The sequence below is a fragment of the Ambystoma mexicanum genome, chromosome 11 (genome assembly GCF_040938575.1).
Source record: "Ambystoma mexicanum isolate Mex_15411 chromosome 11, UKY_AmexF1_1, whole genome shotgun sequence".
Lineage (NCBI taxonomy): Eukaryota > Metazoa > Chordata > Amphibia > Caudata > Ambystomatidae > Ambystoma > Ambystoma mexicanum.
Genome location: NC_090934.1, coordinates 796,257,436 through 796,279,278, shown reverse-complemented (window position 1 = coordinate 796,279,278; position 21,843 = coordinate 796,257,436).

Below are 21,843 nucleotides of genomic sequence, written 5' to 3'. Positions count from 1 at the left end.
TCTCTCCCTTTCTAATATGCTTTCTATTACCTTCCCTTCTTTGTATTTCTTGGTGGTTTCTGATAGTATTTTTCACTTCCATATTTCCATTTCCTTTTCTTTCTCTTCTTCCTCCATTTTCCTGTCGCGCTGCGCTGCTCGAGATACCCTTTCTGCTATCGCCTTCATCCTTTCAGCTTCCCTCTTCCTTTCTTCAGTTCTCTCCCTCATTTTTTCTAACTTGTCTTTACTTTCCTTCCTTTCCCTCCTTCTCTCTCGTTCCTCCCTCTCAAGGTGTTTAATCAGGGCGTTTTGCTCATTCCTTAACTCCGCCAATCGTTCCTCCAACATCTCCTCCTCTGCTCGTAACAGCTCCCCTTCTTTCCTTTTCCCTCCTTCCCCTTTTAGTTCACTGCTACTCTCATCGTCCTCGTTCATTTTCCTTACTACCTCCTTCTCTTCTCCCGTTAATGTCCCTCGCAATTTTAGCAGCACCTGTGCAGCCACCCACTCGTCGTGTCCTTTGGCTGGGATTGGTTCTTCACTAGTCTTCCCTTCCCTTGCGTGCATCTTCGTATAAATTGGGCCTACCGCACTTGTCACCTCCCCCCTGTGTAGCCACCTGTAGCTGTATATGGTGGTGGGCTGTATGCTGGATTCGAATACCCCTCAACCGCCGTTAGTTGTTGCCTTACCACTTCTCGTAGTTCCGTTACAGGATATAAGCCCCCTTCCTCCTTTTTCACTATTTTCGCTAAAGGCATGTCGTCGGTCCGTTCCTTTTTTATTTCTGTTTCATTTCCAATGCTAAGCTTTTCCTCCCCCTCTTGGCCTCTTCCCGTGCACTGTGTGCTTTCAGCCTCCTTTTCCCCATTCCCTTCTTCCTTCTTAATCTTCTTCTCCTCCTTCGTTTCCTCCACAGTGAACATTCCGGTTGGTCCTGGTCGGGACCCCTGGAACATCCTCCATAAGTTAAACACCTCCACGTGGTGCGTCAACTTCTTCCCCTTGTATGTGTTGTGTAGATGTGTCAGTAGCGAGTGTTGGACGTATGGGTCGAAACTGCCGTTAGGCGGCCAGGGTGTTGCCATTTTGTTGTCCGTCCCTTGTGTCCATTCTATGCTGTATTTAATCAGTTTCTCCCTATGGGGTGACAGTGTTTTATATATATGCTGTAGTGGGGTAGTGAGGGTGTTCCCCCACCCTCCAGATCCTAACCCGTATGACATGGTTACACTGTGTTTTTTAGCTCCCTTCAGTATAGTAGTCGTAACCTGGCCCCGTAGTTTGGGGACTTGCGACCGTCCGCTAAAAGGAACTCAGTCAAATATGACAATTGCAGATATGTTACCTGGCCCCGTAATTTGGGGACTTTCGACCGTCCGCTAAAAGAAAAACAGCCAAATATAATGCTTGCAAATATGTTGTCTTTTCCGTGTCTTTCTTTTTATTCCTTAATACCGTTACGGCCCCCTACAGCCAAGGCGCACGAAGCCCCCTGCGGCTGCGTGTCCTGTGTGACGTGCTTATACAGCTGTCCCACTTTTCTCTACCCCTCCTCCTCCTTCCTCTCTCGTCTTTGCCGACGTTCTCCGTGCATGGCCAATTCCCCCTCTTCACCTGTCCCGGATTTAACGTGGCCGTCAACCTCCATGCCCACCCCCTCGCCACTCTTCAACAACGCTGTGTGGTCGAGGTATCCTATGAAAGCCCTATGGGTGACATCACTGACCTCTTCCAAAACTACCGATAAGATCTTTTACACTTCAGAAAGCTCGAAATAAGTTTTGCTATTTGTCCTCGTTAACCACACAGCTGTCCTCTTGTCACGCCTGGAACAAGGTAACCAATAATATAATCAGACTGCGCACGCTGCATCGCCTCGCGTGTGATACGCCCCTCAACAGGAGGGCTTAACCAGCCAATTATCTTCCGTATTAGGCAACCAGTTAGCTACCGCCTACAGGGAAACGTCATCTATCTATCGAGTTTCGCTGCTCGATCAATAGGGATCCTCATCTACTCATTGATCAATAACTGCCAATTCGTAGGAAGCCACACACACACACACACACACCCCTTACAGGTGGTCACGACCTAGGCCAATCAGTGTCTACCAGCACCCTTCTCCGTGACGTAGCTGACGGCTCTCGCGCCTGCCCAGCTACCATTCACTTCACCGTCAACACTAATTTATCAAATCTTTGTCGCACACCTTAGTAACACCTCCCACCGCCCTTATTTCACTCCTCCCCCTCCCTCACAATCTCACATTGCTTGTTGGGTGTGGCATACTCACCAAGTTCTCTTGATGCCGGGTCGCTCGACTGCATGCACCCCTCCAAGCGGCTCGCCACCTCCCCTCGTCTGGACCACGTCTGGACACTTGCCAACCGCGGGCGGGATACTTCTCAACCGGCTCCCGAGGGCCAATATCCGGATTGCGCTGTCCTGTCTTCTCGCAGTTCCGCGATGGTCCTGTAGTCCTCAAAAAGGGGGCAGCGGCAGAGGGGGCCGCGCCGCCGGGCCTCCTCGCAACGAGAGTACTCGGAAAAATAAAAAAGTAGATTGTAACCAGATCTCAGCAGTGCCTCCAACTTGTCGGGGTGTTTCTCCCGGGGTCGGCTGGGCCGTCCGCGGACCTCCGGGCTGAGAGGCCCCAACTCCTCCCGTGTTCCCCAAAAATGAGTATGAGACACACGCAAGAAGCAAGGTGGTTCTGCTGTTTATTGAACAACGGCAGGGATGGGTCTATGATCGTACTCGTCCGTCCAGACTCTCAAAGTTCGTGATGCTCGCAGGCACCTTTTTGCCTGAGTATGACGCGCTACTTGCGTCACCTGGGAAAGTTAGCAAAAAACCTATCGCCACTCTGGATTGGTTCCTCGAGTGGTAGGGTTAGTATAGCATGCCGCAGGTGTCGGCTTGAGTAGGGCAGGCTGGTGGGCAGGCTGGTGGGAACATCCGTATGTTCTTGAACCAGGGTATTTGGTCGTCTGGTAGATAGACAAATTCATCTCGTGGCGGGTGTCTGGGCCGCGATCCTCTGGGCCAGGGTCGCAAGGAGATTGGGGGAGTCTTTTCTCCCATTCCCCCACTTCAATAGAAATAGGCTAATTCAATTTATGCATCACGTTATAGAAATAGGCTAAATCAAATTATGCATCACGCTATGCATCACAAAAACACCTGGCCTAGATATGTCAGTGAACAAATAATTTGCCCAACATATGATGTCATTAGTGATGTCATCAATGACATTTTTGATGTTATGTTTGATGTCCTGGGTGTTAGTCTTAGCAGTGCACGGTTGTGGCAGAAGTTATGGTTGCTTATTTTGGCATAACTGGCTAATTTCTGGGGGTTTTTGCCTTTAATTGAAACCATAATGTACCTTTAACAATGATTTTTAACTGAATTTGATAGGTTTTTATTAGTGCAACTGAACCATAACGTCACTTTAACAATGTTTTTTCACTGAATATATACATATATATTACAGGGCCTGCAGTAGCGGACCTGTAGTTAAGGTTAAGTTGCTCAACTCATAGAAAGAGCACTGTATGGGCGGCTTATAACTTTGCCCACCCTGGACAAATCATCAACTTTGCAAAGACATTTATACGGGGTTCCAACATTTTTTAATTCCTCATAGACAAAATGTAATACAATTGCCCCTACAGTCCAAACCGCTGGACGCAGTTTCACCAAATGTGTGCCACCAATGGCAGCTCGGTCCCAAAAGCATGCTTTTGCAAATTTGGTGTAGATTCATACAGTCCTTTTTCTCAAAATGGCCAAAAAGTAGCAAAAAAGAAATTATTGATATATGGGTCCGGTCCGCTGACTCATTTCCTGATCCGGAGTCCACGGACACCCCCTAGACCAATCAGAGAGCAGCACGACATTCGCAGACATCATACACACCCACTGACTGGATGTTCAAAAATGTGAGGGCATCATATTTTTTTAAACGGTTGCCATATTGGATCTGCAGACATCCGCCGTTGTCTGCGAACATCGCAGTACAATCATATTAAAAAACACAACATTGCACTTGTCAAACAAATGAAACAATCTCTAGGGAGCTGAGGGATGATGAGGATGGGATGAGATATGGCCATAAAAAGCCAAAAATCAGGTTTTTTTCACCTCCGAAGTCTGCAAACATCTCAAACTTTAGCAATATCATTTTAGGCCTGACCCTGAATGGTTCTGCAAGTTTTGGGGCTGTTTTGCCAAGAGAGAGCAAAATTAAAGGGGGTCCCAAACTATTCGAAAGGCTTATACATTTTGTGCCGTTTGATCAATCTGTACAAATGGTTGCAAAAAGATTTTAGACCCAGATTTGAGTGTTTTTGCAAAGTTTGGTGGGATTCTGTCAAGAGGGGGCAAAATTCCCCAGGGCTATCAACATTTTTAGATGGCTTATAACGTTGTTGTCGTTTGCCGAATTTAAATAAATGATTTCAGAAAGATTACAGACCCAACCTTGAATGTTTGTGCAAATTCAGAATGGATTTTATCAAGTGGGGGCTAAGTTATATGACTATTCTTTTGTGCTTAAATTTTGACACTTTTCAAAAAATAAAATGTGAACAGTTTTGCAGCAAACTTCTGCAAGGAGCATTGGCAAGACCTGAAAGCATGGTTTTGCAAATGTTCAGTGTTTTATTTTTTGAAAAGTGTCATAAGGTAGGTACTAAAAATAGTTATATTCTTTTGGTGACTGAGGTATAGCCTGTGGCCATGGGCAGTGGCCAGATTGTCCGATCTTGGCCAAAGTCCATGGGCCTCATTAATACGCTGGCGGTAGGGGCTTAACGGGGCCAGTAGAGCTTCCGGCCCCGTTAACCCTACCTACCGCCTCATTATGGGGTCTCCTCGCGGGACCCGCTAAGGAAGCCTGGTAAAACCTGGCGTCCTTAGGGGGTCCCGCAAGCAGACCAGGATGCAAACAACGGGCCTGTCATTAACGGGCCTGTTGTTTGCATCCTCCCCATTCCCATTGAGCCCTATGGGGGCTCAAATGGGAATGGGGATGTACCAGTCTGGGTTCCCGGGATGGGGAAATACTGGGCCCTCCAAGGTCGGAATAGCCCGGTATTTCCCCATTCAGGGAAGCCGGACCCAGTATGGGGGAAGACATGCCGCAAATAGCGGTATGGCTACCTCCACTGTCATAATGAGGCCCAATGACTCTGAAAATCAGGCTACTGGCCATGAGCACGAGGGACCGGCAATGGGGTTAAAGTGGGTATGGCATGCAGGTACCGGCTATGTGTTAAAGTCTTTCGAAATCGGGATAGGTTTGAATGGTATAAAACATTCTGCTCGTCTCTACAGCCCAATCTGCTGGAGAGGATTGCAGCAAACATTCGCCGGGCGCATCAGCAAGGACCTCATAGCATGGTTTTGCGAATTTGTCCTGTGTTTTATTTTTTCTAAAGTGTCAAAATGTAAGAACAAGAAAATGTGAAATAACTTTGGTGCTGAGCAAGGACAATTTTGTACTCTGATTTGCTTATTTGGATATGCAGCATGGCTGAAGCCCTAGGTTTGAATGGGAAAAAAATATTCTGCTTGCGGCTACAGCCTGAAGTGCTGGACTAGATTACAGCAAACATGCACAAGGAGCATCAGCAAGGATCTGAAAGCATGCTTTTGCAAATCCGCTTTGTGTTTTATTTTTCCAAAGTGTCCAAAGGCAAGTGTTAGGAAAGATTTCCATTCATGTGTAATCTTCCCTCCAGTTCTGAACCCCCCAACTTTTTGCTGTTGTCTGACCATCCTAGCCTGACTTTTTCCAGTGGAGCCGAGCCTTCTGCTGAACTCTGCTGGGTTTTCGCTCACTTTGTTATTGTTTCCCTTAGTCTTTCACATTGTTGCTAGTTTTTAGCAACATGTTAACAGTGCACAAAGTACCTTACGGTACAATGTGTTGGGGTCTTTCTTTCATTTGTAAGGCCCTAGACACCCTAAAAGGATTTTTCGGCAGAAGTAAAAATGTGCTTTGGAAAGAGCTGGTGGCAGCTGTTATTTATCATATATTTTTAACCCTTTCTTATGGTCCATATCGCACTGATTTTGTCCCAGTACAGTGGTTTGGCCACGAAATGGCCATTCCGCAAGGTCCTTTGTTTTGTCCTTTGGCCATCTTATTCCTTGTCCTTCCCCAGGCTGAGCAGACCCGGGAAAACCCTTATTTGGTCATGCAGATTCCCACACAAACCAAAGCTTTTGTGGGCTTTTGCATGCCTTGTGTGTGTACCTCCAGGATGTGGGCTTGACTTTCTAGTTCCAATACACATCCTGGATGCCACGATGTCTGGTGTGCTGGGAATGACTGGGACCACTGTGGTCCGTGATTGGTCCATGTCTGGGATGGCTGTTTGTGAGCAGATCTCTCATTGGGTCCTCTTCGTTTTGGCGTGAAGGAGATTCTAGATAAGAAAAGGGCCCAAACACCCATACCAGGTCAATCTCTAGAGTTCTCACTGCACTTAGGGTAGGAGCCAAGTATCCTGAAACCAAGAAGCCAAGACAAGAAACAGCTGGTGACCCGCTGGAAGGTTTGGCACCCTGAGCACACTGTTGTCCAGCTGGACGCCTCTGTTTCTGATCAAACGTAGAAGGTCTGCAAAGGTGCTTCAACCCATCGGAATAGTGGGACTAACTATTCTCGGCACCTCCACCTTAACCTGAAAGCAAGCCTTCTCTGAAGTGTTCTTGGGCCAACCAGTGAACTGACCAGCTTTCACTGGACTTCTGCCCTGGAACAGCTGCCATCTTGAGTTGACACTTGAGACTTTGGAGATCGTAAGCACTGGGTATAAGGCACTCTCCAGCCGAGTTTTGTACACCTAGGGATCGTAAGTCTGGAATTAGGAGAGTACGCCTGTTACACACGGTCACCGTGTCACCCAGCCATGGTGACAAACTTCAAGGGTGCCCTGCTGCTGTGCCCCATGTGCCCTTAGATGAGCTGCAGTGGATTCAAGTTGATCCCCTCATCAGGAGCGGAGAAATCACCACTGTCCCACCAGAGAATCATCCTTGGAACTAAGCCACTAAACGCGTCAAAGCCGCACAATTGCAGGATTTGAACCTGCAACCGAAGTGGACTCGAATGCTGAAGTTTGGTCTGGAGTGGGCTGAGGGTCGGTGAGTACTTGCAACCCTTAACGGTGGCCCCTGGCACATCAATACATTTTTATTCATGAGTGTCCCTTGAGGACCACTTTTCTTTATCGAGGTAGCCTGTGCTACCGAGCTATTCCCAACTCTTGGACCCTGTTCTGCCCTCATGGGGAGACCCTCCTTGAATAGTGGGAACTTACTTCACTGCCTCACCCGCCTTCCTGAGCTGCTACAACCCCTGCAAGAGACCCTGTTTCGGCTAAACCGCACGATCACGTGCACCAGCAGCGAAAGTACTTTTGAGCACAAGGCTCCACTCATCGTAGGGACTGGACTGCCTCTTAGTTGCTCCCTTTCTTCACATGTTGTAGACCCTTACTGTGCACTATTCCTTTCTGCCATTGGTAACTGTATACATGTTTATTAGTAGTGTTGTGTTGGAAGTATTAGTGCTGATATTTGCTTTGTGTTTGATTTAAAAGGCCTTTAATAAATGTATATGTATTTTTGATATATACACATGACTGGGAGTAATTTGTAGTGTTGTTTTCTGTGTGTGCTCATTGTGGACTTTCAATCACTCTCGCCCCTCTTGAGACCTGGTCTTGACCACCGCCAATGCTACCTTGATTGATCTGGCTTGTCCAGCAGGTAATTCTGTTCCAAGAAACTAGACTGGACTTCTGAACCTCTGCCCACCAGGTCAGTGTTCAGAAATCCATCTTAACAGCAAAAACAAAAAATAGTGATTTAACTTTGGTACATGGACAGTGGGCCTGGCTCCTTGGCAAGGACAAATGCCTACTCTGATTTACTTACTGGGGAATGCAGCATGGCCGAAGACCTAGTTTTAAATGGTAAAAAAAATATGCTTGTGGCTGCAGCCCGGAGTGCTGTACGTGATTGCAGCAAACTTGCGTGAGGAGCTTCAGCAAGGACCTGAAAGCATGCTTTTGCAAATCTGCCCTATGTTTTACTTTTTTGAAAGTGTCTAAGTACAAAAAATAGTAATATAACTTTGTTGCCTTGGCAATGGGCCAGGCCCTCGGCAAGTATACATTTCTACTCTGATTTGGCTATTGGGGAATGCGGCATGGCAAACACCCATGCCCCTTGGATTGTGGAGACTGGCCATGGCTGCAAGTCATGAGCACTGGCCATTGGTCACATTATGAGGGTATAGTGGACAGGGAACTAGGATGCATGGTGGTGCAGTGGATAATGGGGGTGGTTTGGTGGGGTTGGGGACATGGTCGAGCCTCATGTCCTAGGCCATTCAACCATGACTTGCATCCCCAGCATCCGCTGCTGATAATGACACACATAGGTATGCGTTGCAAAAGATATGTTTGTTAAAGGAGGTTTACAATTCTTTCATATATGTTAAAAGAGGAATTATTAATAACTTATATTGAGTGATATAACATCATGAACAATTTTCACTCATAAAAACCTATAAAATGCACAGGAGAAAATGTTGTTAAAGGGACGCTATAGTTAAGTTGCACTAATAAAAACATTTGAAATTCAATGAAAAAACTTTGTTTAAGGGATCTTATGGTTAACTTGCACTAATAGAAACCTATGATATTTAGTGAAAAAACATTGTTAGAGGGACGTTATGGTTACAAGAAAAACCAAAAACCCCAAGAAATTTGCCAATAATGGTAAGCTAATTAACCATAACTCACGCCACCACTGTGCACTGCTAAAACTAACACCCAGGACATCAAAGATGACATCACAAATGTCATTAATGACATCACTTATGGCATCACATTTAAAATTAATTTTGAGGAAAAGTCCTTGCAAGGGTTTATGTCTATAATGTTGGTAAAAAGATGCCAGGGGTGATCGGGAGACCTATCATGAACTGATACATTAATGTATTAAAGAAAGTACTCATCTAAAAAAAACATTAGATTGAAGTGTTTTTAATACAAGGACCTAATTGTGCATACACATAGGCAATGACTGCAGCATAAACTGCAGAAGTACACTATTTATAATCTGGTAATTTTGGATAGTAAAATAATGAATGCTACCTTATCAGAATTTTGAGAAATGTTAAACATGGAATAAATAGCTAATAATTCAAGACTTATTACATACTTGTGCTAGTACAAACACTACACATGAAGACTCACAATACATACAAATTAGAGGCACATACTGGTAAACTAAAGAAAGGAAGAAAGAAACAACATCAGCAGAAAATGTCAATAACATTAAAGTTCATCATCATGTATACAAAATAATTGTGTTTGAGGCCTGCTTATTGCCCTATATATGTGCACCATGAGCTGAGACCAAACCCTAAGGAAAGTACTTTAATAATATACAAGAAGGTTAACATCTAGATATATAGCACCTTTTCAATGTTCATATTCTGATTGTCAGTGACCAAAATCACCAGACCTAGATATGTCAGTGAACAAAAACAAATGGCACAAATATGTGATGTCATCAGTGATGTCATCGATGACAGTTGTGATGTCATCTTTGATACCCTGGGTGTTAGTCTTAGCAGTGCACAGTGGTAGCATGAGTTATAGTTGCTTAGCTTACCATAAATTGTGAATTTCTGGGGGTTTTCTGTTTTACTTGTAACCATAACGTCCATTTAACAAAGTTATAGTTACAAGTAAAACAGAAAACCCCCAGAAATGTGCCATATATATATTTAAACAAACTACCACCAGGCCATTGGGATACACAATTCTATATCATTTCAATCTTGGGTACCAACAGTTAAGGGAAGCCAATGGCTGTTGGAATGATTTTGATTCCAGAAGGCTGTTTCGGGATTGTACATGTTACTCTTGTGCTGCCATGTTGCCAAACCACATAGCAATTGCTGGGAAGTCAGTAGCCAGGGTCCAGCAAAGAGAACACATGTACCTTCCTTTTTCAGCAAGCAGCATTTGAAAAATGAAGCCTCACTAGCACAGCTCACTTTCTGAGACAGAAAAACTATCATCCTCATACAGAGCAAAAATAATAAAAAAAGTGTGACATGTACACCAGTGGACAGAGAATAGACCACAGTTCAAGTTTTTTATTATTTAGGAGTAAGGTTTTTGAATACAAATAACTGCTTAAGTTAAAAAAAGGTAACTGCTACTAAACTCAAATGGAGGACTGCAGAAGTTTTACATTTTACAGGAAACATCTGGGGCGGAGCAGTATATTGTGGACTGAAGGTGTATGAAGCCAAATGTTGTGAACTGGCAGGAAATGTGTGCGGTGTCTGGGCATTGTCATCTCTCAGCTCTTGGTATAATTGAATACCATTTTTTCAGGGCCTTATGGGGAGGTCAGTTATCCACAGCTAAAGAATGATTGTACTTAGAGACCCAGACAGCTCTCACAAAGGAAAATATATGTTTGAGGCCCGGAATGTTGTGGCTTACTATGGCTTAGTGATGAACCTACTCTAAATTGAGTGATCCTGATTGGTGTACTATTTTTGGATAACTATATGTCTACTAGCTGTCTTAGGACTATTACAATTGTGTTGTTCTTTTGAATGTTTACTACAATCCGCAGCCCCCACTGAAGTTGATAAATCTTTGTGTACTACCACCCAGAATGCGCTGACACATAAAATTCATACCCTTCGAGAGAAAATAAATACTAAAACAGACATCCTGGTGATCAAATGCAACCCCTCAAACACAACCAACCGCAACCCTCCAGCCAACTTTCCCCAATAGAAATTCAACAAAGTCACCGAAGAACAGGTACTGGCCACCATCAAAGCCCTTAAACGATCCAACTGCGAGGGAGATACCTACCCCGCTCGGCTGGTGAAACTCTGCGCACCCACCCTATCTCGCATCATTACAGACTTTATCAATGCCTCCTTTTCTGCCAACCCAGCCTCCACCAATATCAAATCAGCCTGGATAACCCCCCTACTCAAGAAACCTACCCTTGATCCTGCTACCCCATACCAACTACTGCCCCGTCACCATTGTTCCCTTCATGTTGAAGATAATAGATCGAGTAGCCTACACACAAATCCAATTGTTCTTGGGAAGTAACCACCTTCTTGGCGCCAGGCAATCAGTCTTCCGCCCCAAGCATAGTGCCAAAACAGCACTACTGGACTTAAAAATCCAGATGGACAGCATCCATGACTCCGTCAATTTAAGCATCATCTTACTACTTGACCTCTCTGCTGCCTTTGATTTAGTGGACCATGATAAACTCTGCCATGATAAACTCAGCGAAAAGTTCCACTTCTCCCGGAAGCCATGCTTTGGATCAAATTGTTCCTATCCGAATGCACCACTAGAGTCTTCATTGGTGAAGAGTCTGTGGACCCCATTTCTACACCTCTTGGGGGCCCCAAGGCTCTTGCCTCTCCCCAACACTTTATAATACAGGCACAAAACCACTCTTCACAGCATTGGACTCCCTGGGCATCATTTACACAAACTTTGTTGCTGACACGCAATTTCTGATCCATATCAAAGGTGACCACAAACAATACACCACCATAATCAACAATATCTACACCACCATCCAAAACTGGATGGCTTCACACAGCTTATGCCACAATGATGAGAAAACAGAACTCCTCATTGTGGGCTCCTCTGCCCGCCTAAAATCCTCCGACAACAACTACTTCAGCATAAATGTAGATGGCACATACATCCCGGTCCTGAAACAGGTAGAAACCCTAGGCGTCTACCTCGAAGCTGATCTTTCTATGACCAGGCACATAAACGACCCATATTCCTCCATGGCCTACACCGCAAAACATATATCTCTCAGCAGATAAATCTGGTCTCCCCAAAGTGTTTGATCCTAGAACGAGCTCGGCTCCTCTACAAATTGGACTATTGCAATATTCTCTTACCTGGTACCACAACTTCTAATCCCTCCAAATTACAACTACTTCAGAACAAACCCTGACGTGCAGCTTTTGGATTTAAACGGAGTGATCACATCTCCCTCACCAGAGGAGAGGTGCACTGGCTCCCCATAAAAGCGAGGATTCTCTTCAAGACCCTTACTATTGCCCACAAGTACATTCAGAAGTATGCCCCTGTATACCACAATGACAGTATCACCCTAAAAAAATGTCCAAAGACTTAAGGGCTAGTACCAGCAAATCTCTGAACATTTTGTGTTGCAATAGTAAAAGGGCAGAAGGCTCTAGCTTCCCTGTGGCCGCACCTACTCTTTGGAACACTCTGTCTGCACGTATCAGAAATAAACAATCCTACCAGCTTTTTAAAACCTGGTCAAAACATGGCACTTCGATAAATATGATTGATGTCTCCTCACCCACTCACAAGTCTTGTATCTGTAATGTTTATCTATTTGTTCTCGCAACCAAAGCTTTTAACAGGTAAACTTATGTAACTAACGCTGTGATACCCCTGGGTTTGGGTGTTTAACAAATGTACTTAAAAAAAATAAATCCTTCTGTAGTGACGCTGGAGGTTAAAAGCACTCTGAAAAGGGTGGGGCTGTTGAGCAGCCTCAAGATGGCTGCCTAGGCTTTTAGCTCCGTGATAAACCAATGTAACGCTGCTTACTATGGCGAGTTCCCGCTTCTCCTGACCCTGGGAAGCAGACTGCTTGCTGATGAAGGTGTGAGGCAGCTGTGCTCTAATTTCTCAGCAGATTGATCACTGCATTGCTGTGAACGAACTGACTGTGCTGCACACGGGGGCTGGGACCCTCGGTCGCCTTCTAGGCTGCGGGCTGTGGAGCGCACCTCCCTACTGGGTGCTTCGGCACCTGCCTCGGCAGCCGGCTGAACTCGGCGCTGTGCCTTGGTGGCTGCGCCCGCTCCGTCCGAGGTGGATGAGGGCTGCCTGAGGATTGCGCCACTCGGGCGCAGAGTGACCCGTTTGGGATCCCCCGGGCCGGGAGTGTGGTGTGCCTGGTGGCCGGTTGGCCCGAGGCGCGGAGCCGACACAACCCTGGGCCCATTCCCCTGACTTGACTGGGGGGCGGTGCCCTCAGTCGCAAACCTAATCCAACCTGATGTGAATGCTGATCTGGGGGCTGCGGAAGTCACCGTTGGACCGGTCCGGCCACTTACGCCGCATGCGGACGGCAGGCACCCACTGTCTCTACAGCTTGGAGCCACTACCGACCCTGGTGCGGGGCACCTTGCTCCACCGAATCACCCATGATCCATGGACACATGGCTGCCTCATGCGGCGCTGCGCGGCTTGTCTGCTGTGGCCCTGCTGTGCTGCAGGGTGGCCTGACATCGGCTCTGGCCCTGCCGTGCCATCTCTGGAGTGGCCGCCATGCCGGCCCTGAGCTGGGCCCCCACACTACTGCCACAAGTGGCAAGACGGCGGGTGTGGCTCTCGGAGCAGCACACTAACTTTGCTACCACTCCAATGGTGCCATTGCCCTATTGCTGGAAGAAGATACGCAGAGCCTATAACCGTCCAAGTAAGTCCTATGGCTGGTGTGTGACCCCAGAGGCTCGGCCTGTGTGCACTGGACTGAGTGTAATGCTACGGGGCTTCTACAATCGCTTCTGACGCAGCGCAACCCCTGTGTGAGCTGCCTCTAAGCTAGCTCCACCATACCACTAGAGCCACGATCCGTGCCTCGTGTGAAGATGGTTGCCTGAGGCGCTGGTAAGGACATCATTTTCAACCCAGGACGTGGGCTCATACCATATCCGCTGGCATGGTCTACTTGTCATTCCAGGCTGGTTGGACCATAGCCAGATGCGGGTGGGGCAGACATACGCAGCGATCTGAATAGGTGGATGTGCCACACCTCTCTACCACCAACATGACTAGAACTGCACCCTCAGGCCTGAATCACCTACCGCAGCCCTCGCAGCCCTCGCTACCTGCACCAGTCTAGTTTGTGTATGGGCGCAATTGTGGTCACATACCTCTGACACCTGTGGCTGCACGGATCTCATTGGTCCTGGAACCTACCTATCCAGTTGAAATACCTGCTGTTAACTTGTACATGTACTGGGCCTGCCCACACTGAACACCTGATGCCCCATGCGATAAATGGCCCTACCCGGCTGACATTTGCTATATTAGTGGGACGCCCCGCCAGCTTGCCGTCTCCTACCGCTGGTCTCTATGCCTCAGGTGCCTGGAGAGCACGCCTGCTCGGTGCGGGGTATAAAACTTGGAGCTCCTTTCCTATCCCCGGCTCCGGATTCCCCACCTACCGGCCCCTCGGCTCACAGGAAGAAGCCCTAGTATGCATCTGTGCGGTCTCTCTTTACGCTGCCTGCACAGTGCTCAAGCTGGAGGCCATTGAAGCAACGGGTGGCTTCCTACAACATGGGGTGTGGGGGGAGTAAGTTCCACTGCTGGTTTGAGAAGGGCAGTGAGGGTGGGGGGTGGGAATGTTACCTGAAAATTGGTGAGGGCAATGTGGCATTGCACATAGCTAGCAGGCAATTCGATGCTGCTGCTTAAACAGGTCTAGGTGCACAAAGACGTACAATCTGGGATATCCTCTGAAATGGTGACATGGCTACCAGGATAATGTCATAGAATGTGCGGGGAATAGGTAACTTCACTAAAGCCCGCAGAATCACAGCGTACACTCAGAGACACGGGGTGAAGATACTGCTCCTACAGGAGACCCATGCTCTGGGCCAGCTTGCATCATGCTTAGCACCATCCTGGGGACCCGATAGTTTCTATACGACATACTCCACACAATCCAGGGGAGTATTAACGCTGATCCATAAATAGGTCAAATTTGTGCTGAAGAAGGGTCAAATAGACCCTGAGGGCAGATATGTTATCCTACACTGTGCAATAGTGAACAGCGAGTACCTGGTGGTGAACACGTATGGCCCCAATGTAGATACCCCTGAATTCTTTAACACCATGGTTTCCTTACTTATGGGATACGTTGGGGTTCCAATAATCTGGGGGGGGCATTAATCTGATTTTAGACAATGATCTGGATAGGACGGGGGCAATGCTGCGGGCCTTGTCCCGAGCGGCTAGGAGATTACATGCACCGTGTGGAGGACCCTCCACCCCTGTGAGAGGGAATACAACTATTATTCATTGGTGCACTATAGTTCATCCAGGATTGACCTGTTTCTTGCAACAGACGGGCTGATGGGCAAAGTCGTTGAAGCTCAGATACTCTCCCGCATGCTCTCTGACCATGCTCCGGTGACAGTGTTAGTGAAGCTTGGGTCCACCCCTCCTGCCCGCAATACCTGCGCTTTAAGTCGGAACCGCTGCTGGATATAGTCTTTAAAGCAGAAATCCTTTTGGATATAAAAACTTTTTTTGAATGCAATGCACAACAAGACATGGCCATGGGGGTCTGCTGGGAGGCATTAAGGGGAACGTAAGGGGCATGTCCAATTCATTTCATGGGAGGCGGGTATATTAAAAACCATAAGGAACGATTTACACCTCTCTGAGGCTAGACTTAAGGACCTGCAGCAGAAAAATGTGACAGCAGCTACCCCCTCTAAGCTAGCTCAGATAAGGGAGGAATTGGAGGCATTTGAATCACATGGCTTGCGTGAAATACAGTATCTCACTCGCCCATGTGCAGCAAGGAAATATGGGGAGGGCGACAGGCCAGGGAGGACACTTGCTAGACTTGTCCGGGCGGAGGGTGGCAGAACCCAGATTGAATATAATAGGGACGCACATGGCACCCAACACTGGTCCGATCAACAAATACTTTAAATCTTCTGCAACTTCTATGCTGAACTATATACACCATCTGGTGAGCATGATCTATGCGATGTCCGTGAACTCCTCGACTAAATTCCCATGACATAAATAGCTCAATCCACCAGAGAACAGCTCGATGCCCCGATCACAATAGATGAAATTGTCAAAGCCATCACCGAGCTCCCGAAAGGGTAAGGCCCCCGGCCCGACGGACTCACCTTAGAATTCTATCAGGAACATGTGGCGCTATTAGCGCCAAGGCTGCTAGAAGTCTGGGCCGAATTGCTTTGTGAGGCACTTATAACTGTTCTTCTTAAGCCTGGCAAATCCAGTGAGGAATGCGGATCCTAAAGGCCTCTGTTGCTTATGAACATGGATACCAAGATATTCGCCAAGACTATTGCAAACAGGTTCCTCCCAATCATGCCACATCTCGTCCATGAAGATCACAGTGGATTTGTTCCTGGGCGTTCGACAGCTCTTGACATCAGACGGCTCTTTAACGTCATGTCCAGAATAGATCAGGGGGCCGAGGCCGTTGCGGTCACATTAGATGCCCCGAGGCCTTTGATATGGTCTCCTGGCAATAATGTGGGCAGTCCAGGAGAAAATAGGGGTGGGCTTGAGAATGATCCAATACATTAAACTATTGTACACATGCCCCACAGCTAGAGTCCTGGTCAACTCAGTAGCCTTGTCACCCATTGCTCTACTAAGAGGCACCCGCCAAAGCTGCCCATTCTCCCCCATCCTCTTCGCACTGGTCATTGAACCAATGGCAGGTCATGTCAGGGCGCAACATTCCTGTAAGGGCATATGCCTAAAAGATACCCTTGAGATCATATCACTATACGCAGACGACGTGCTGTTATACGTCAGGAATCCAGCCACACACCTGGACCCTATCCTGCAGGACATAACAAAGATAGGCACCTTCTCCGGTTTTACCATACACTATTCGAAATCTGAGATATTTCATTGACCATCGCCACACGGCAACCAGTGTGCGAATTCCCCCTCCTCTGGGGCCCGGATGGCATCAGGTATTTGGAGGTCCAGGTATCACTATTTAAATCAACCTTACTGGCTGACAATTACACTGCGTCAGCACAGTACTTTGAGTCAAAAATAACGAGATGGCGATCTCTCCCGCTCTCATTAGCCAGCAAGCTTTCTCTGGTCAAGATGATCTTGGTCCCTAAATTCCTTTATATCTTTGCCAATGTCCCGATCTGGCCAGGGAAACAATTTTTTGATAGTCTGCATAAAATAGGCACACAATTTCTATGGCATGCAGCTGCGGTTCAGAAAAAATGGGAGCACATGACTCTTCCCTATGAGAGAAGGGGCTTCACTGCCCCCGATCTGACTCTATACTGGGTTGCAGCACAGGCCCAATATGCCACATACTGGTATAAGAACCCGACTGCCCCGCCCAATGTCAAACTTGAGAAACTGGCAACCGCAGAGGTACATACCATGTCACTTGTCCTTCATCGCACGTACAATACAGATGCGGTAGCCGACCCGATTGCAGCCACATTAATGGCTTGGCATTGTCTTCTTAATCTATCATCGTAATTGTGGCCCTACTACACATGGCTCTCCATCTGGGAGTTCCCCGGCCTAGAACCCACACATGATAAACTCCTCTCCTGGCGCTGGTTTGAGCTGGGATATCAGGCTTGGACCAATCTATTTCCTGAGGGGGAAGTTCTTCACCCCTCAGACTTGGCGGCCCGGCCACTCCAGATCGGCACTGGAGTTGCTGCAATATTATAGATTACAAGCTGCAGTCCGTGCTCTGTGGTCAACCTATCCAGATGAACCTCCAGATACTCCTGAATTACAGTACATAGCCAACTCAGATAATAGCCGGGGGGGTAGTTTCTTCTATATATGAAATGTTACTGGTGAAGTCACCAGACCAACACCCCCATGCACGTAATGAGTGGGAGGACGAGGTTGGCCTCGAGATTACGATGGCCTGTTGAAGAAGATGTGCTTGCATAAGTGCACTTAACTTTAAATTTCGCTGCATGAAATACAAACTACTGAACAGGGTACATTACACTACGCATAACTTAAATAGATTCGCTAGGAACCGAACGCATGCCTGCCCTAGGTGTCATCTGGAAAGCGCAAATCATACTCGTATGTTCTGGTCATGCAACACACTGAATACATATGGGAAGAGGTCCTTGGGGCACGCTCTGTGATTGTGAGAACTGCGGATGACTATGAGCTGAATGGCGTGCTATTTGGGGTGTGGAGAAATGGGGATGTCAGGAAAAATTCTAAATGTGAGTAGTATGGTGGCCAAGAAATGTATATTGCACTGCTGGAAACACTCATCTCCCCCCCACCTTTACAATGTGGCTCATTGCACTCACCTGGACACAGACCTGTGAGGAGGAATACGTCGCCTCACTACCCGAGCACTCTCGTCCTAAGAATGTGTGGACTGAATTCTGCAGCGATTTCAATAAACGCCCCGAAGAAGACATTGACTCCCCTATGTCTCCGGCCACATGTGACTGAACTGAACTATGTCACTATCAAACTGTCCTGAACCAACCGAACACGCCAGTATCTGTTGTCTACTGATATGCAATAGATTGTGTTAAGAAACCCTACTGTGCTGTGCTCAGTGTTTGTACCTGCTACTAACTCTCGCCAATAAAATATAAACTTTTTTTTTTTTTAAAAGCACTGAAAGGTATGTATGCTGAAATATGTTTTGCTTCTCTTATGGCAGCAAGTCCGTGAAAGCGGACAGTCTTTTTCTCCAGCATGCCTATGTAAAGGATGACGTCGCTAATTATTTGTCATATGTTTATCTTCAATTTCAAGAGGGCGAAATGGTACCCTGGCAGTCAGAGGTTTAGCCATTATAATTCATTCGAGGAGGAGGCTAGCTTGCATTTTATGTTCTTCTGTTACTCATTTTCAGCTCCCAGGTCTAGGTTTCTTATACTATTTCTTAGACCACTCATGTTTATACAGTGCCATGTGCTCTGTACTACTTCTTGCAAGCTGAAGAACCTCGGGTGTGCCAGATTCTTCAGTGCTTTCAATGCCCATATTTTGGCATGTTATGATATTTATTGGTCAATGTTTTATTTTAACTACTAATGTATAATAATATTGATGGCATGTCTTTTATACTGGTTTTATTTTCTTTGTTTTATCACTTTGTGATTGATGTTTTTCCGTATTTTTAATGTGTGTTTAATGACATTTTTCCAGATAAAGCTATATTGACTAACTGACTGACTACATGGCTGTGACTGCAAAATGCATGACCTTCATAAGTTCTCTGCCAGCAGAGAGGTGTCTGGATCGCAAAGTAATTTTAGAGGGCAATGTGTGTGTGCATTCTGGTACCACACTAATTTGTACATGCAGGGATTTGAATGCAGAGGCCACAGAGGTGTTGACATCTGGGAGAAGGTGGTGCAGGTGATGGTTCAGTTGCTCAGACCATGACACCTACAGCTGGACTTGGTTGCTTCGGACAATTGGTCTGGTTTCCCTGCCCCATGTTTTGGCAAGACCATGCATGTTCTTTGTGTTGTGTATGCCCACCCCTGACATAAGCAATTGCCAGCATATGAAGAGCATGACTGCCATGGCCCAGAAGATCAGCTCACACATTGAGTGATCCTACCGTGCAAGAAGTGTGATGCACCAATTGCAGGTGCCCCAGAAATTGTCATTATAGCCAATGAAAACCACAAATGCCAACCTCTTAAATTCTACTTTGCACATGTTGTAATGGCAAAGTGAAGAGTGTACTGCTATCACTGATTAATGCAACAGTCACAGCCAAGCCGTCATTGGGGCATTCTTAATTACAATGCAGTGGCTGCTAATGTCTGCTGTTGGATACAGCCTTTTGAGAAGACTACTTACTTATTAGCCAAGCAATACATCTCTCAGTGAGGTATTGCCATGGGTTTTACCCACTACAACTCAATCTGTCCAAAATAATGGCCCATCATTTTGCTACTGACGTGGATACAATGCAGTTGATGAGAAATGTTCAGATATACATATAGCTTCAATGGAATATAACATTGAGTACCCCTGACCTAATTTCCGGACCTATGTTTCAAGATCAAAGTGCCTGCCTTCCAACCAATTGACACCCCAACTGACAGAGATGGAGTTCAAATTTGGAAAGATGTACTGATTCAGCAGATACAATGTAATTGCATAAAGAGCAGAGTCAAGAAGAACATGAAAAAACCTCTGTTCTCAACACCACCACCAGAACATTTGCTTCTTCGTTGTCAGTAGTGCCTTTGTCTTGTGGCCACCTAACATATCTTCCGTGTAAACTGCTAATAGTGATAGGCTGGTGATGGTGATTCTGTGACATACATTTATCAGTCTCTTGAGATATTTAATATTTGATCTTTTCGTTTAGTGGCAAAGGCTGTGTTACCTGGTATAAAATCCCATCCCACAATTCTGGGACAAGAAACAAGCAGTGGGTATCACTGAAACTAAAATGTAGTAAAATAAAAGAGAATCAAAGCTGATCTCACTTTATCCAGGGGAGGTCACCACAGTCGAAGGTTGAGATCTTTTATGCAGAATTGAATTGCTTATGACAATCTCACTGATGTGGACCAGATTCAGTCACTCAATATCAATTATTAATTCTTGACATTTTTCTTCAATATTACAAAATAAGATCTGCACAATACAAAATAATTTAATAATGGTTTTGCCACTTATTGGCCAGTGTTTTAAAATACACATGAAAGAGCCTGGATGAGTGGGCACTGCTATTCCTAAATATTTTCAAAAGAAAGTCTAACCTACTCAGACGCCACAGAGCTGAGCAACATCTCATAACCACCAATCGACACAATAAACACTTGGACCCTGTGCTCATGGAATACACAGGGAAATTCCCATTTGTTTAATGACTCATCACCTGAATGTGACTCATACCAGATCATCTGTTTTCAAGAAACTTGGCTCTCTAATACCCCATGCTGCGACGGCTTTCTGGCCTTCCTCAACCCAGAACCAATAAGAACTAAAGGAAGACCCTCATCAGGTCTGCTAACATTAATCAAGATCGATCTCACATGGTCAATATTGGAAACCACAAACATCAATCCGTGGATACAAAATACAGTTATAAAAATAACAACAAGAGGAGGCCCAGATTCTGACCCATCTATAACTCAGCATGAAAGGAAAATTTCCACTATGAACTTGTATTGGAACCCAGCTGCAATCAACACTGAAGCTTTCTTGGATGGTGTCTTCATAACAATGGACAACCTCACCCGTAAATATGCAAGAATCGGATTCATACTGTGTGGAGACCTAAATCCCCATCTATGGCAAAAAGACGGACAATTTATTCCCAACGAAAAACTAACAATCCGTGCAAAAAAATGGATAAAAGAAATCAACATCCGTAACTTACTACTTATTGACTATCCCACGGATGAAACAAACAAGCCTTTACCCACCTGGTCCCGTGGCAAATCATCCGCCATAATCGACTACATTTATCTCTTGAAAGAACTGAGAGCCACAGTAGAAACAGCAAGCATAATAACAACGACAAGGAGTGATCATAACCAACTAGTCGTACATTGACAAGATATTCCGCACCGACCACAAACCATGCGACCTATCCCCTAGAAGTCTGTACAGCTGGAAAAAAACTACACATAACCCAACAAGAAATAACCTCACTCACAAGACAATTCATGCAAACCACTCTACTTGATGACCAGAAATGAAACTACCAATGGCTACTTCAACCCTACTATAAACCAACTACACATCAAACCTCACAGTCTCATCGGCACTCCTACAACAAGGAGGTCACCGAAAGGAAAAGGGCACTGAAAAAATCTGTGCGACAACTAAAGAAAAGAAAAGACAAAGAATCGCTCACCAAAATAAAAACGGCAAAACAAAACTACAACAATTGGATTAAAACCCATCGCATGATGATACTACAAGCGGATGCAGAATCAATCTTACAAACCTACAAAACACACAACCTCTGTGACCTATG